Below are 14,672 nucleotides of genomic sequence, written 5' to 3' on the forward strand. Positions count from 1 at the left end.
GGCAGGGGGTGGAGAGAGGAGGAGGACGGACAGAGGGAGGGAGGGAGAAAGGGAGGGAGGGAAGGAGGGACGAACGGGAGCCTCTCTCCTTCCCTGGGCTGTTTTTTTCAGTTTCCTGTCTCGCATTGTGCTCACAGCGGATATGTGCTGCGCCTACAGGTGTGTCCCCTCCTCGCAGCTTTTCCCCGGCTCCCAAGCGTAGGCTCTGGCTGTCGGGGGGCGGCGGCGGATCGTGACCGCCATGTGATGATTATTTCTCTTGGGGCGCTTTCTCTCTCCTCTCGCTCTCTGCCTCCCCCTCCCTCGCTCCCCGCCGCTCCCGTCCTTCCTTTCGGAGGTGGTCGCAGCCGCTGCCGCCTTCGCGCTGACTCCGGCTGCGGTGGCGGCGGCGGCGGGGCCCTCCGGGAGCATGGGCGGCCGCCGGGGGCTGCCGTAGCGCCTCTGTCCAGCCCACCGCCACCCACCCCGGGCTGCCGGGGCCGCCGCTCCCGCTCGGGCAACTCGGACGGTCCGTGCCCGCGGGCTCCCTCCCGGCGGCGCCTGCACCTGTTGAAGGTAACGCAGCCCCAGCGCTGCCGCCGCGGGATGGGCGCGGAGGGGAGGGGGGAAGGCGGATTCCTCGGCGACTTCCCCCTGTCTCCCCCAGCTCGGGAGCTGCTGAGTTGTGGCTAGAGCAGCTTCTCTCCTCCTCGGCTGCGGGGCCGGGGCCGGGGGTAAGCGGCGAGGGCCGGGGCGGATGGGGCTTTCTGCCGCGCTGCCCGTGACCAGATGGTTTTGGTTAAGGGGCTCCCGGGTGGCGGCTCTGGACTCGGAGCGCCTTTCTCAGCCGCCGTGCGGGGCGGGGAGGTGGGGGAGGCGCGGGGAATGGGCTCCTCCCGAGCGGCGGCCGGGGTGCGCCGGTGTCCGGCGAGCTCTCTCCGCCCCGCTCGATGCAGGCTGGCCGCTCTTCCCGGGAGTTTCGCAACCCCGAAGCGGCCGGGGTCAGCAGCCCCGGTGTCGCGGCTGGCACTGGCCCGGCGCCCATCCCGCGCCCCGCCTGCGCACCGCCGACTCGGGAACTCGTTTGGGATTTTCCTGCAAACGCGTTTTGTCTCTTTGGCAGAGGCAGCTCTAAACTTTCTTTCCTAACTGTTAATTAGATACACTGTACTTTGCTCATGTTCCGTGGAGGCGAATGGGAGTGCGAGTCTGGAAAGGCTTGTGACTCAAAGCATAGTTATTCGGGAGGTGCAGAACATCTTTGCGTGCCGCGTTCAGATGGGCTGTACCTGTAATTTGTGACTTTGCCTTCTCCGAGACTTCGTCGGTTTGGTGACATCGGGAGGCAGAAGGGATCTTTAACACTTAGGTTCTTTTCGAGGTTAATCAGACACTGGGTTGAATATACAAAGGAGGAAGTGTAAGTTCATCGCCCCTCTGAAATCTGATGAAAAGTAACATTGCTTTTGTCCACGAGTTACAGCACTATGGTCCTGTCCTTATTGCTGAGCTTGTCATCAAATGATAACTTGCACATGAGAGAACTTATGCTTTTGTAACGAAGGCTGTTACCTTGAATGTGATGATGAGCTTATTGAACACCAGAGGGAACTCTGAACAGGTAATTCATTCAAGGGAGATATATGCTTATTTTACTGTTTATGTTCTCATTACAATGGAATCTAAGAGGAAGCAAAGGTTGGTAAGTAATAGGCTGCTGGTTTGTACCTAGGATTGACTTCAGTTTTCTTAACAGTTTTTTTCAGAAGACATAAATTCTAAGTTTGGGCTGAAAATTTTTTCTTTTTCTTTCTTCCCCCTCCCCAAAGCTTGAAGTGTGCAACTGGTCTTGCAACAGTTATATACCATGCTATAGGCAAATCAGCTGGGAGACCTGTTCACTATTTGCTAGGGAGTGAGATTATAAATGCATGTTGGGCTGATGCTTAATGCCCTGCCTGCCTGTCAGGTTGTGAGACAGATCCAGCACACCTGGGTACGGGGGCTGCTGCCTGCAATTGATATGCCAGAATAGAACATGCTTCCAGCCAAAACAAAAGGGAGGAAGGAAGAAAGTCTACTTCCAAGCCTAGCATGGCTTGTCCTCCTTACCTAGAACACTTGTGGATCTAAAACCTAGTCTGATTGCTTGTGAAGTAGAAAAAAGTCTTTCTTAAAAATATATGACTTAAACAAATACAGAAACTAAATGGTGTCAGTGTTTGGGAAAGGAGTTTGAATGGTGGCTTCTGGTACCAAAAGCTGTTTAAATCATCTGAGATTATTGTAAGAAGCTAGGGTCAACCCATCAAAATGTGATATTGTATTTTGTAGTAACATGAACCCCCAAAATGTGCAACTGAAGCTTTGGATGCTTGTGATAGTCTGTTACAACAGTGTTGATAACTAGGCTTCTTTGATACTCCTGGATTGTCAACGATGGGAGGGATAGTACAATAAATACACTTGTGAGTCTGACTTTTGCTCCAGAAGCTGATGCATTCAGCTGTTCATCCTGTCCCCTTGCCAGAGATTACCATTCAGGGTTATTTTCTATTGATCTTTGAATCTGCCAGAGTTTACAGATAGACATATGAATGTAAACTGTATTTCATGGCTGTTCATATTAGTGTTGTGAAGTCTGATAGCATGAGTCTCCTGTATATCTCTCTGTTGTGACAGAGGGACAAAGCAAACAGTTGGGGTTGGCTGAATTGAGCTGCATTTGTGACCCACAGTCCATAAGTATCTAAATTCTTCTGAAATGGCAGGTGTGAGTCCAGTGAACTACCTTGTACCAGAACTTGGTGGGCAGAGGTGGTGGGGAGGCAGGAGGAGAGGCTGTGTGACCTTCTGCATAGGTTGGTCAGCAGCACACAAGGGTCTGGGTTTCAGAAGGATGCAGTCGATGGTGCACCTGATCAGCCCTCTCTTCTCTCCTCCTTCATCCATTCTAGCAATCTGAAAGTGATCCAAGTTTTTTTGTTCTTTCATCTAAGCCTTTCTTTGTTCATCTGACTTGACGACTTGTTATGTAAAATATTCTCACTAAGGGCACAGCACTACTCTGCCTGAATTTTCTACAGATGATATTGGAAGTTGGATAAAGGCTTTGTATAGCTTTATAAAACTGGGAGTTGTTTGCCTTGCATGCAGAAGATCACTAAGGACAAATTACATTTTGAAGGGAGACCTCTTCATGAATGCCTATTAAGAACAAAAAAGTCCCACTTTATTGTTGCAAATGGGTTTGGATTCTGGCTCAGTTTTGAGAAAAAGATTTGCACATTATTTATTTATTTTTATGAAGATTAAATACTAAGCATTTCTATTTCTGTAATGGCTAGAATTTGGAAATTTTCATATATTTTTAAATTATTTAATGTATGAAGCACTGAATGAAGATGTTTGTTACACTGGTGTCACATTCAGAATATTGAATTACAATTGTAAAATTAAGGTAACAAGCCTAAATTGGGGTTTGCAACTTTAAGCTCTTGCCAGCAAGCAGTTAATGGCAACATTAACTGCTAGAAAAGTAATTGCTACCGTTCTTTTACTGTCATTTTGTTCTCACTCCCCTCCAGTCAGCCTGTTCCACAGAGATATCATGAATATTCACCGAAATAGCTTGGCATTGTCACTTATGCAATTTCTCATCAGATCCAATGTGTTGATGAGCTAATGTGCACTTGATTAAATGTACTTGATTTATGCAAACAAAAACTCTAGGTCCTTCTTGAAGTAAAGTTAGCACCTGCACAGCTATTAGTGAGATGAGAGTCTAAATAATTATGATGAAATTAAGTAAACAAACAACCTCGATGTGGTATTCCTCCTACTCCTTCACTTTTACCTTTTTGTTCAACTCAGTAGTGGATATTTATTTTGGCTTTTCTTGCAGGTTTTCTTATGCACCATAGGAAATTGTAAAGCTCAGCTTATAGTGGAGGGTCTATTTAAATGGCTTCTACTAGAGAAAGAAACCCCAAACAATCAAGAAAAAGAGTATTAATAGCTGTAATAAGGCCAGGGGTAACTAGGATTAGTGGAGTATTACTTAAAGAGTTTTGTTTAAGCATGAGTCTAACTTGGATTTGACATTGGTCAGTTAATCCTTGTTGAAAATAAAATAAAATCATTTCGCCTAAGTGATTGAGGGGGTGTCTGTTGTACCAAAAACCAATATTTGGAAAGTAAGTGGTTTAGCCTCTTACTTTTTAATTGATCAAACACATTTAGAACTAAGGAGTTGAAAACAGACATTTTATTTAACCATCAGTGGTTAATGGTACAAAAAGCTCTCTGTCTATAAAACTGATCAAATCTGGCTACAAAAAGAGGCCTGGAGTCCTTGTCCTCTGCTGCTCTGGAGGCAGCAGAGGATGGATGGAGGAGGGAGAGGACACATGTTTGCCCAACCCTGGTGCAACCAGACAGACTGGAAAGCTGTTCAGGGGATCTTGTGGACCTGGGACTTACTTTCTTTAGGCAGATAGTAATTTAGTTATCTGTTAAATTCAAGTATTTCTGTTTCTGTCTCTGCAGTTGTATCTCTGGAAATATATAACTTTTGGAACTCTCTGAGTTTCCATCTCAGGTAGTTGAGGGAAGACTTCTCGTTGTAATGTCTAAAAGTATCTGTGCTTAATAAATGTTACTAGTAATTATTAAAAAAATCTCAGCCTCAATGTGATGGTCAGCCCCTGCCCCGCTGCTCAGCTTTACACCACCATAATGCAGGACCGAGTTTGCCCTCAGGAATGTGTCAGCAGAGCTGTGGTCACCAGCCACGTGCTTGTAGGGACACTTGGTTTCTCTTTGGAATTCAGCTTCTGGGAGCTGGCGCCAGCACGGATTGATGATTAGCACCATGCTGAGTTCCCCAGGCTTGTCAGCCTTCATGCTCAGGGGGACAGAGTCCACCTGGCACGTTCTGAAACACTTCTGACCTTGCTCCACCTTTATAGTTAGCTTCCGAGTTTCTGCCTTTGTAGTTTCAATTTTGACATGCCCCTGGTCAAAAAGCTTTGCAATGCTGCAAACATGTGAATTTAGTAGTTGATTTATTCAATCAAAGTGTGTTCTCAAGAAGTTAGTTATCCAACTAAAACCTTATTCCTGGTGTTTCACTTGTTTTCTTATTAACTGGCATCACTAGTTTAAGGCCACAAGTAAAAAGTGAAGGCAGTCAGTCTTCCTGACTTACCTCTGGGCCCAGCAAGATCATGACACAGATCCTCCTAAGAGCTATGTGAAAGCATATGGAAAAGAAGGGAGGTGGTTTATGACAGGCAAAATGGGCAATGTCAACATGGGCAAACCATGCTTGACAAAGTTGATAGCATTCTATGACCCGGGTTACAGTGTTGGTGAATAAAGGAAGAGCAACCAATATCATCTGCCTGGACTTATGCGAAGTGTGACATCGTCCCACATGGTATAGTTGTCTAAACTGGAGAGACATGGATTTGATAGATGGGCCACTCAGTGGATAAGGAATTGGCTGGATGGTTGCACTCAAAGAGTTGCAGTGAATGGCATGATGTCCAAGTGGAGACCAGTGGTGTTCCTCAGGGATCAGTACTGAAACCAGCACTTTTTAACATCTCTGCTGGTGACATAGATAGTGGGATTGAGTGCACCCTCAGCAAGTTTCCCAGTGACACCAAGCTGTGGAGTGCAGACACGCTGGAAGGAAGCAATGCCATCCTGAGGAACCTGGACAGGCTTGAGAGGTGGGCCCGTACAAACCTCATGAAGTTCAGCAAGGCCAAGTGCAGGGTCCTGCCCCTGAATTGGGGAAATCCTAAGCACAAGTACAGGCTGCATGGAGAATGAATTGAGAGTAGCCCTGAGGAGGAGAACTTGAGGGCTGTTGGTTAACAAGAAAGTCAGCATGACCCAGCAATGCAGACTCGCAGCCCAGAAAGCCAACTCTGTTCTGGGCTGTATCAGAGAAGCCTGGCCAGCAGCTTGACAGCAACATAAGATGGCTGTGGCACTGTTGGAGCAGTCCAGAGGAGGGCCATGAAGATGATGAGAAGGATGAAGCACCTCTCCTATGAAGACAGGCTGAGAAGGTTAGGGGTGTTCTGCCCGGAAAAGAGAAGGCTTTGGGGTGATCTAACTGCCTTTCCAGTACATGAAGGGAACTAACAGGAAAGATAGGGCAAGACTATTTACAAAAGCATGTAGTGACAGGGCAAGGAGGGATGGGCTCAAATTGAAAGAGAGTAGCTTAGATTAGCTATTAGGAAAAAATCTGTAGTGTGAAGGTGGTGAGGCACTGGAACAGGTTGTGCAGGGAAGCTATGAGTGAATGCCTCATCCCTGGACATGTTCAAGGCGAGGTTGGATGGGGCTTTGAGCAGTCTAGTCTAGTGGAAGGTATCCAGGGGTGCTGGAATGAGATGATCTTTGAGGTCCCTTCCAACCCAAACCTTTCTGTGATTCTATGATTTACGTAATTTGCAGTGAATGGCTTTGGTATTACTTGACAATCACAGTTATCTTTGTGTTGCAGATGTCATTCTTTCTGCCTTCTCAATCCTACAATAATCCAGGAAGCTGTAGAAAAATTTTGCCACTAAAATATCCTAATTCTGTGGTGGACCTTCAAGCAGACCCATAAGAACCACTCTTCCAGATTAGGTGCATGAAAACTGCCTGTGAACAGCATGATTTTAAATAAAAATCCAGGAGATGTTTAGCACTTAAACTGAATTGTTCCAGAACTTACTTTTTTATAACAAGGTATATTCATGCTAATTGCTGAACAGACCTGACTAGCATATTTCTAGCTAAACTGGATTAGGTCTGCATGTTGACTTGGATTGAAGGACACTCTCATAAACCTGACACTAATCTTGCTGTATCTAGAGGAATTATTAATGTGATAGCTCTGTGTCTTAGAGAAGGAATGCAGAAAGCTTAATGTTCTGTCTATACTTACTGACTGTGTTTTAAATATGTAAAAATTTGAGGAGTGAACTCCTCACATCTTTTTCCCCAGGCCTCTTATTTATCTTCTAGATAGTTTAAGAAGAGATAGTATCTCCTTCTGACGTCTAAGAGTTGTATATAAAGAAGATCTAGCTCTTACACTCCTCTGGGCATCACTGTTTAGAATTTATGAAGAACCAATTTTTTAACCAATGTTTGCCCTGTAGGAAAATTGTTATTGGTCAAATGTATTCAGCCAGAGTGAGAAAGCAGAGGGCAGAAAATATAAACCAAATTGATCTGGTAAAAAGGGTACAACTGAAATACAAGGTGAAGTTTACCATCCTGAATCAGGACAAGTTAGTAATCTTTTGCTGGGCTTTAAACTAGGCCTGCAAAGCAAATAAAAGCTTCTTTCCTGAAGATACAGGGCACTTGGAATAGTTAATAGTAGAAGGGTATGATTTCCTTCAGCTTGTATTGGTTAGTTAGTTTCCCTTTAATAGACATGATTATGCTCATTGCAGCTGGAAGTCCAAAATATGCAACATCTCTCTTAAATCTATCAGTAGAACATTCATTTGGCCTTCCTTAGTGTGTTGTCACAGTGTGTGTTGAACTTACATGCTATCTTCATTTAATCAGTTTAGGACAAATTGGTATAAATTTAATGTTGGGCCTGTTGAATTGTTGGGCAATAAAAGCAGTAATTTGACTTCCTCTATTTCCAGTCTTGTGTGATTAAGTAGTTTAAAAGCTGTGAAAATTTTTTCTGTGCAACTTTGACACGCATCATCAGCAACTGGAACTTTTCCCTCATGAACTAACACCTCATGTAAACTGCAGTTGTGGTTATGATGTGTGCACATATCCCATATGGGTATACGTGGGTGACTCTGAGGTTTTCTTTTCCCCCACATATGTCAAATGGCAATGGTTTTGTCAGAAAAGCTTCTGCACAGGCAGAAAGTGTCTTTATGAGTACTTTTAAGAAGTTTTTCAAGAGTCAGTACCTCTGCAACCACAAAGCTGGCTTCATGGCTTGGATTAGGCATGTGCTGTGTGGTCCAGGTGTTGGCACCTTCTGCCTACCCAAGCTGTTGAGATGAAAAACCAAAAGACTTTATTTGCCTTGGCAATCCTGAGTCCTAAGTGGTGGTATGAGTTTATGTATTAGTAGGTTGGATAAAACTCTGGGGAGGTGACATCTCTGTTTATTAACAGATGACTTCTTGGTCTGACATTTAACTGGGGGAAGATCTGCAAGCATTTCACAGTCCATTGTGCATTTAATTTGTTATTTGGTAGCATTGATGAAAATTCAGGGCAATATCTTTGTGGGCTCTTTTTTAAATTATTTGATTAAGGGATTTTTCTTTGATTTTGGGTTTTGTTGGGATTTTTGAGATTGTCGTCTATAATTTAGGGTCAGCAGAACTGTCAAGTCTCACAACTGTTTGAACATCTCACTTGGCTATTGCTCATGGGCCAAACAAAATCTGGGACTAAAGCATATCTTACCTTGAAAATTCTGAGAAAAAAAAGATGCATCTTTAAGAGTTTGTTCCCATTTGGTTTTGCCTTTTCAGAATTTCATCTTGTTTCTAACAAGAGCCTTTTATTGTTTTGAATTGCATCTGTTCATGTCTTTTAAGTTTTCTTGTGGCTGTATTAAAGACTTTTTGTTGCTGATAATTTTTTTTCTTTAAAGATGATCAAGTAAACTGTCAGTTGTCTGGGTGGCTTATCAAAAGGACTGAATCTTTAAATCTGATTATACATAATGCTTTTTACCTCCCCCCAGATGCTAATTGCTTTTGTAGCTCTACTTTGCATGTTCTATAATTTTCAACATCTCTTTTTGATCATCAGCCATGGAACTGGGCAGAGTATTTCAGTGTCACTCTTGCCCCATGCTGCCCCAATCATTATTTCCATTCACTCTCATATCTTTGAACCCAGGAGCCACCTTAGCCCTTCTAATAACAGCAGAAGTTCTGAATGTGATGCTTAGCTGTGAGGCTGTGTTGGCCTCATCCCTTTTGCTTTCCTTGCTTCAGAGGTCACAGTTCTCTGATCTGCAAACCTTACCTGCATCCCTTGTTATGAGATACCTATCTGCATTCAGGTATCTTAAGATTGTTTTGGTTGGAATGAGCACAGCTTGACAAGTAATTGTTTTAACTCTGTGATTTGCCTTCTGTTTTTATTTCTCATGTTACTAAACCATGTAATCTCTTAATTTTACCATAAAGAACTTGCTTATTTCAGGTAGCTAATAAAACACTTAGGTAATGTAGAGCATAATTCCAGTAATTTTGAACTGCAAAAAAAGCATTACAGTTGCATTGTGATGTTACTCACTAATGACAGCTTTTGAGATCTTGAAGTTAACTAATTCTTACATGTTTGTCCTATATGTTTTGACATCCTGTTTTGAAAATCCCAATGATTTGATATCTGTTGCTTATGTCACATCTTTAAGCCTTCAGTTGCTGAAAAAGCCTTCAGTGTGATACAAAATCAATAGATTTCACCATATTTTATTCTTATAAAGATGAAAATGAGGAACTTTCAGCAATGTCTTGAGATGCCAGCTGCAAAATGATTCCTTGCTTAGGATGCCCATAGACCCCCTGAGTGAGCTCTTTATGTTTGATTGTGCATATTGCCCAGTCCCTTGTCTTATGTGTCCTCTGAGGCATCTGTTCTGTGTCTCTTCCAGCAGGAACAAGTACACATCAAAAGGCATTTCACCCCGGACCCTATTTGCACAGAAGCCTGAGCCTCAAGAAGTCCCTTTGACCAGCAACGCTTGTGCTGCTCAGGTGGGCTAAGAACTCTTTTGGATTGAGGGGTTTGGTTTTACTTCCATTTCTTCTTCCAAAGCGTCGTGCTGCTTGCTTGAGAAGGAGGAGTTTCTTGTGTAGAGCGCTGCAGTGCAGTTGGCTTGGTGTACCGAGATGAGAGATGTCTGTGTGGGATAGATGTGCTTTAGGGTTTAGGTTGAAATATTACAGCCTCAAATTTACTGTAATAATCTGGCATGAAAATGCACTTACTTTGTCATTGTCCTGGATGCTGTCTGATCCAATAGTGATTTTTATGCATAGTTTTGTATCTCCTGGACCTGTAGTGTAAAAGGACATAAAGCAGCTTGTGGGTGTGAATCATCTCAAATTAACTCAGTTATCAAAACATAGTATCTCAATTGCTCAGAGTAACACTTTCCACTTCACTTTTGCAATGTTTTGCTTGTTGCCACTGTTCAAATTTAAATGCCTATTTACTTTTCCCAGTTGTAGCAATTAGTTATTCTCTTTTAATTTTGATTTTTACGCCTGTAAAATGAGTAAATGTAAACAGCATTCTTGAAACTAAACTCTTCATGCTACTGTCTCCTACTGATAATTTGAGGAGGCAGACTGTGTTTTCTGTTGTCTGTGGTTTAATTAATCTACTTGAATTATACTTGAACAGGAGCTCTGATACCAGAAGAGGGTTTAGCAACCTTGGAAGTTACGAGCTCATGAATGAGGCAGTGCTGAAGAGTTACTTTATGTTATTATTTTGCTTGTTGGTAAAAGAAGGTGTTTGTAAACTCGTGGCCAGAAGTGGCTACATACTTGCTTCCTTTCCCTCCCTCTTAGAGACTTTTTTGTTTTCTCAGGCCTTTCACGTGTAAAAACTTGGCATGGATAGACAGGTCTCTGTCCCAAACTGAGATGCTCCAACACCATGCCAATAATTGAGTGGAATCAGTCAGATGAAACTGGCATACTTACTGCAATACTGCAAGTCTGGGCTGCTTTGTGAGTAGGTTTGGTGTCCAGACCAACATCTATGCAAGCCACTGTATGCAGTGGGGTGCTCTAAGTTTCTTGACTGGAGACTTCAGCATGGTGGTTTTGCTGCTGTCTTTAGCAAGCAATTTAATTTCTCTGTGATTTTGTGGTGTGTTTTGTTTTGTTGTGGGGGGGAGGGGTGTGGCTGGGTGTTGGTTTTGTTGTTGGTTTGGGTTTTTTTTTCATTGCTTCACTTTGGGCAATTTTGGGAAATCTGTAGAGAAAAGTACAATTTGGTGGCATTTTTGTCAAGTGTAAGTAGGGCAAGTAGATGCTGCAGCATTCCTTCTTGACCACAAAGGATAGGGACCTGCTAATTCTCTTAAATTATCTCATGTTGCTTTCCCAAAAGCCCCTATGTAAGAGTAAGCCTTGCATCCCCAAATTTCCTGGCTTGAGCAAAGCCTTCTCCAAAGCACTTTCACATCGTGCTCTCTGTATCCATGAGATGGCTTGGCAGGAGGGAGCATTTTTGTTCCAAGTGGGTTAGCAGCAGGCTCAGACCATCATTCAATGATATGAAATCTTCAGTGGCAGCTCTGCTGTAAGTAGTTCCTGCCATCACTGGCCAGTACCTGCTTGGTTGTGCTGTTTTGTGGAGCTGTGCTGTGGGCTGGACAGGAGAGCTGATCTAGCATTAGACTGTATTTTATGTAGTTTTTATGTGGCTTTGAAAAAAAGTATTTAGAAGTTTCCCTTCATCTCTGCTGTATTTCACAGCATGGCTGTGCAAACACATGATAATTTGCAATGTTGGATTGAGAAGCTGGAAAGCAATCCCCACACCCCACCCCATTAAAAAAAAAAAAAAAAGAAGAAGAGGATTCAAGACTTGCTTAAAGTAATTTCATTGCCAAGTTCTTTGTGTTATCAAGCCCTGCCTGTGTCTGTAGCTCTCTTCCCTTCCTGCCGGTCCCATCCTGGGTGGCCCTATTAGTCAGGGAAGAAGAGGCTTTTGCAAACTGAGTGAGGGTGTTGAGTTTGTACTTTCAATAGCAGCCATGCTCCTGTGTAGCTGTTCTTTCATTTCAAATAATATAGGGTGGCTTTAAACTAAATACAAGCCTTTTACATAGATCTGGCTGGTGCCCTTATTCTCTCTGGGTGCTCTAAATATTGTGTCCCTGTGCACTTGGTAAGGAAACTTTTTTGGTGTCAGTTTTCTTTGTCAGCTGATGACCTCCACTGCACTGCTAGCACTCTCCTGAAGCATTAACCATGCACAGAGTCACTTCCTTTTCCCTCTTACCTCAGTTTAAAAGACTTTTCTCTTGAATCTTGTAAATGGGGTGATAATTTCAAAGCAAACAGCTTCCAGTCCTTTCTTGCCAACTTTTGCCCACAAGGTATGCAAAGTAAACAGAGCATTTAGGAAATTAGTTATGTGCTTTCCCTCCTAGTGCAAGGCATCCCAGGATGGTTCCTAGCCCTCTAAGTAATGAATAAAGGGAGAGATGGAGAACTGGCATGCCTGAGTTGCATTTTAATGTATGGAGCCATTTCACAGATCATTCATATTTTACAAGCTTTAGGAAAACCTTGTAAAATGTTAGGCTTTAAAAAATCTCTACTATTCATATATTGAACATAAAAGTGTTTTATTGCTTGCAGCAGAGAAAGAAAACCGAAATACCTAGGATGGGCTAAAAGAAATACAGAGAATTTTCTTCACATGTAAAAAAATAGCTTTGAAGCAGACTTCACCTAAATACAAGGAAGATTCTTACCTCTGGCAGGCTTTTGGGGGGAGCTTAGAAAGATTTTTCAGTGCTACTATGACATTTATAGGTTTGATTTGGAAACTGTGAATCTGGATGCTGTAATGGTGGGTATGCAGCAGTTACAGGGTACAATACCTGTAACAGGATATTCAGATGCCATTTTGGTGTATTTATTAAAAGGAGACGAGTCTAGGCAACTATTAAAAAATGTGACTTTGAAAAAGTTGACAAATCAATGGTTAATGCTTAATATATTTAGCTCCATCCTAGGTATTGAACAGTCTTTACTAATTGACTTAGAGGAAAATTTGTTAAATGTGAAAATTAGACATAAGGTTATCAACTGAGAGGCTTAGCTACAAGGTGATGGTGAGGCTGTAAAGGGGAAAAAACATTATGTGATCTCTTCCAAATGAGATAGGGCAGGTCCCAAGAGTACAAAGCCTGCAGGAATTCAAATCAACAGTCGAGTTATAATCTGAGGCCATGAGCACAAAGACAACTTCCATTTTATGCTCGTGCATGTGGCAGCACACTCCAGGAAGGTGGAGTTCTCCTGGTCCCAAAAGAAGATCCTTCATTATCAATTTTACTCCCTTGGCATGACTCAAAGGACAGTATGATAATAACCTATAGTGGTACTCCTTCACACATTTCTATCCACTTCATAAAAGTAGCTCTATGCATGGAGTGTGCTCTACTCCTTTTTAGAAACAGGATCTCTGTTTAAAAAAATTATATAAAATTGAATTTATTATATACAATATGTATAATATATTTTATAGTTGCTATCAAGGGCTTTTAAAGGAAAGTATGCTCTGTCTTATGGAAACTTTCCCCTGATGTTTCCCAACTGAAGGTTATGAAATTCTCTGAAGATGGGGGCTTTTTTCCATAGAAATTCCTTGAGTTCCATGAATGTTAACTCAAAACACCTGAAAGAATGTAACATATCTGTCTTCTGGAGTATTTCATTTGTACTTGTGCCAAAAGCAGAGCAGCAAACTCGGCTGCAAGGACCTAGTTTGGCTGAACTTGTAGTCCCTAGAATATATAAGATTTTTTTAATATAGATTTAATGCTAAGCTCTTATATTTACTGGAGAGAGAGAGGAAATATTACAATTTGAGTAAATTTTTAAAAATAATTTATATATATATATATATATATATATATTAGCCACAAGGAAAGGATAATATGTTCCTGGAATAATTTCTTTTTAAATAGCTGTGCTATTTAAATGCAGCATGAACTCAAACATCCCAAACCACACAAATTTTTGCTCTTTAGTTCAAATAAACCTTACCTCAGTTCACATATATATATATTTTCCTGAGTGAAATTTTGAATATCCTCTTTACAAACCAAAAAGAGAAGGTGTTGAATTAGCTTCTGCTTAGTGTAGCCCCTTTAAAGCAGACATTGCTTTATAAGATTTGATTCAGCATCTGCTTTTTACCTGTGAATCCTTAATGAAGTTAAAGCTGTCCAAGTAATACAATTACAAATGTGATGCAAATTGTAATGCAAAGCCAGGAGATTGTCAGCCCAGAAACTTTGTGTATGAGCTGCAGATCATCAGAGTAACCTTCTCTTCAGTACATACCCATTCCCATTCTCTGTCCATCTCCTGGGAAAGAAAAGGCAGCAGTAGCCAATGGGAGAGATTGTAACTTCCTGGCTCTACTTGGTGCAAAGGTTAACAAACCACATCGGAGTCCAGATTTTTTATTTTCTGTCATCGTGTGGCAGTTTGAATGGCTTTCCTCTTGCTCTGTGGGCAGACAAGAAGGTATTGCCTTATCTACTTTTCTGTCACAGTTACAATAGCCTTGCTTTTTCTTCAGGCTGGGCCTGTTAAGTCTAGTGGGGATAGTATAGTTTTCATCTTCTCATCTGGAGAAACTTGGCAACAGACTGCTGAGTGATGGGAAGGTTAACTAATGGGAGCAGTCCTTGCAGTAGCTTTATATTATCTGGCTGTTTGAAGAGGAGATAAAAAACTTGGTGTCGTCTAAGTTAGGTTTTATCTTTGTGGTGTGAGGCTGCACATGTGAAAGTTTGAGAATGCTGGAATATTTTTCTTGTTTCTAAGTTTAGCTATAAATATCTATGGCCTACTTAATATTAATCTGTGTACTTCAAAATGAATAGCAGATTACAAGAAAATCAGATTGCTTTC

General features: G+C 42.2%; 1 protein-coding gene across 1 annotated transcript in view; it reads left to right on the forward strand.

The window, feature by feature from the left end:
• The first annotated feature begins 483 nt into the window (after positions 1–483).
• Positions 484–14,672, forward strand: part of PLXNB2 (plexin B2) — a 251,723-nt gene continuing 237,534 nt past the window's right edge. Inside the window, exons 1-2 of the mRNA XM_066550678.1 lie at positions 484–555; positions 9,650–9,752. The gene's annotated coding sequence lies outside the window, so the exon portion shown is untranslated. The remainder of the gene's footprint in view (positions 556–9,649; positions 9,753–14,672) is intronic.

This window comes from Molothrus aeneus, chromosome 5 (assembly GCF_037042795.1).
Source record: "Molothrus aeneus isolate 106 chromosome 5, BPBGC_Maene_1.0, whole genome shotgun sequence".
NCBI classification, from domain to species: Eukaryota; Metazoa; Chordata; class Aves; order Passeriformes; family Icteridae; genus Molothrus; species Molothrus aeneus.